General features: G+C 33.5%; 1 pseudogene; it reads right to left on the reverse strand.

Moving 5' to 3' along the window:
• Positions 1-2232: 2232 nt before the first annotated feature.
• The window catches only part of LOC107744759 (CD48 antigen-like), a 23366-nt pseudogene continuing 22345 nt past the window's right edge, over positions 2233-3253 (reverse strand).

Consider the following 3253-nt stretch of genomic DNA (forward strand, 5'->3'; position numbering starts at 1 on the left):
TTAATTGTAACTACATTGTCTGTCAACAGCATGGACCTGTTAACATTTCAAAAGGCAGAATATTAAATACCCACATTTTGAATGTTACTTTTGCAATAAACCAACCAACCATTTTTTAAAAATTGAAAACTGGAAGTGACACTATTTAACAATTTAATAATTAAAACATAAAAGTGCAGGTATATAAATAAACAAATAACTTTAATAGACATTTTAAACAATCTATGTATTTCTAGTTTTAAAATGTAGTTAAATAAAATTATAAAACAATAAATAATAAATAGACATTTAAAACGGTTACTTCAAAACATTTCTACATAACCAAAAAAAAGTAAATTATTCAATATTTTTTATTAAAGCACATTTTAAATTGCATTTAAAGGACATTTTTACTGATTGACAGGTTCAATAATATTAGTGGTGGGCTTTAGGGATAAGTACAAGTAACATTCCAATAAGTTAGTATCCATTTATGATTTCAAAACACATCACGCTAAATATGTAATTATATGAAATACTGCTGGCAAACAGTATATGCCACAATACAGTATAAATATCATTTATAACACATTTACACAGTGCAAAGGAATTCTGTTTCTGCTTGCACTTAGTGTAAACACCCTTTGCCTTTTCTTTATCTATTTGTCAATATAATTTAAAAAATGCTATAGAACAGTTCACTCATGGGGAAAACTAATCAACCTTTGACTCAATTTTAAGAAGCACCCCCTCTCCCATGTGCCACTCAAAGTAGATGTAAGACGGACTGTAAATAGACTGTAAGAAAGACCATCCATGTGGTCATTAAACCAGGAAATCTGTTTTTAAAATTACTTTAAAAAATTTTTTCGTGAGACTTAAATTACAATAATAATACAACAACGTCTTTCAACAACTTAGTCCATTAGCAGTTAGCCACTATAGCTATCACCAGCAGCTACTGGTTAATAGCTGCTATTGAGAAGTTGAGAAAACTGATGAAGATGTGCTACCAGCAGTTAAAACTGTCACATTTCAAGTTAAAACATGAGTAGCTCATGTCGCGATATACAAGAGAAGCTGTCTTAATGCACTGCCTTAACATGAAATGTGTTAAAATCTTAGGTAGCACATCAGTGGTGGATCTGGGGACACTCTCCTAAGGCATAGTTTTAAGATGGCAAGCTATAATAATTACTATGACAAATGAAAATGAATTAATAATTACATAATAATTACAAAAGTACATTTATGGGGACAGGCAATGTTATAATGTTATTATTATTTTTTTTTTAATTTAAATTAGATAAAAGTGATTTAATATTTAAAGGCAGATTTTCTAATACTGACTGAAGTGTTTCTTCCACATTTTCTCACATTCAGATTAGCAGATCTCTCTTCAGCTTTTAGTACAGGGAACACAAGCATTTAGCAGGTAGTTTAACAGTGTTCGTTTTAGCAGAAACACTCTATGAGCCCCAACACATGAACTGTTTACAGTTATTTTTGAGTGAAAATCTAACCTAATTTTTCTCTCTGGCATTTTGGACATCTAACAACTGGTAAGATAATTTTTCTGCATTACTATTGCTTGTAAGAGTCAAAGTAGTAGTAGTTATGTTTATTTGTGAATAGTGAATTGATAGTAAAAAACCTTTAAGCAATCTTCCAGAATACTGTAAGTCTGTAGGGGACGTCATGATACAATAAATATTATTTTTCATTATTATATTGTGTTGGATCTTTACATAAGTTCAGAAGTCAGATGTGTTTTTGTCCATGTTAACGGCTGTGGGGTTTGCTGCAGTTCAGATACAGTAGCTCTTTTCAAAGCTTAGTGATCTGGCCCAACAGTACTTTAAAGCATCACTGCAGCACTCCTGACATGAAGGGTGTTCTTACAGTATAGGCAGCTAAGCTTTTATTAGATGCCTTGTTTGGGCCAAATGCTAAAAGAACATCACACTTATCTTTTGATAAGGCAGTTGAGTGCTTCACATCATGAGCATTATTTGTATAACAGCATGAGTTCGATCAAATCAGTCCATTTCTGTTCGAATGTCACTGTGTAGACAGTGAAGCAGCTCACTAGTGTTCAGAACTGAGCATCGTGTTTTCTTTTCATTGCCCTCTCCAGCTTTTTATTTACACTGAGTTGCAACGAAATAAAAATGATTATATAAAACTATTATATAACCTCCTGCTTAATCATACAATGTTTGTACAGTGTACCTCTAACAAGAATGATCTTACCACTTTATGTGCATTTCTTTTGAAGAACGTTGGATCAGCATAAGTTACATCATCATGGGTCTGAACTGTTTCAATAATAATGGCAGAAATGTTAAAACAGCAAAACTCTTACATTTTGTACTGATATCAATAGGTTTATGGGAAACACTTGCCCTGTTGATGTGTTTCTTTTTGTTTCTGGCAGATCCAGAAGATCCAGATTGCAGCTACTATCAACAGAGATCCAGCAGCAGCAGCAGAGATCAGTAAGGGTATGTTCAATAAGGGTATAAATGGTTCTGTAATGGACAACATGTCAGATCAATAACAAAAACTTTGAGGCATTAGCACTATATAAACGTAATGTAGGTCTGAAACTGTAATGATAAAAAGAAACAGTCATAGTGTGTGTATTTACATATGTATGTGTAATGGTGTAGAAAAAAACGCAAGTGACATACCTGCACATGTGTGACAGAGTTTGCTGATGTTGAGATGTTTGGTCTGGTTGCTGACAGGATTGTTCACTACACAGCTGTAGGTGTTTTTATCCTGATATTCCACCTCCAGAGGTAGAGAGAGACTGATGCTGAGATCAGACACATTGATGCTGGACAATAAACTGTTTCCTTTGTACCAGGAGAGAGTCACATGACTCACATTCACAGCTGAACACACCAATGAACAATATGATGATGAACAATGTGAAGAGTTTCTGGAGATAACAGGAACTGGAAGACGAGCTGGAAAACATGAAAAAATAAACAGAAATAAAGATGAAGTGAAATAATCATACAGAACTGAATTTCAGAAGCAGTGGATATCAGCACTATTAGAGATACTGAACCTGGAGGATGTGAAGCAGTTTTTGGGCCCAGGACCTGGGGGTCGGTTGTGGGTGCCACTGAATGGATTGATTAGACAAATTAGACAGGTCTTATAAGTTTGATGAATTCTGCAGCCCTATTATAAACTTACATGAAATAATAATGAACATTAGTATGTTTATTAATACAAACATTAATACAAAAAGTGCATTGAA

Source organism: Sinocyclocheilus rhinocerous, unplaced genomic scaffold (assembly GCF_001515625.1).
Source record: "Sinocyclocheilus rhinocerous isolate Xijiao unplaced genomic scaffold, SAMN03320098_v1.1 scaffold10997, whole genome shotgun sequence".
Taxonomy (NCBI): Eukaryota; Metazoa; Chordata; class Actinopteri; order Cypriniformes; family Cyprinidae; genus Sinocyclocheilus; species Sinocyclocheilus rhinocerous.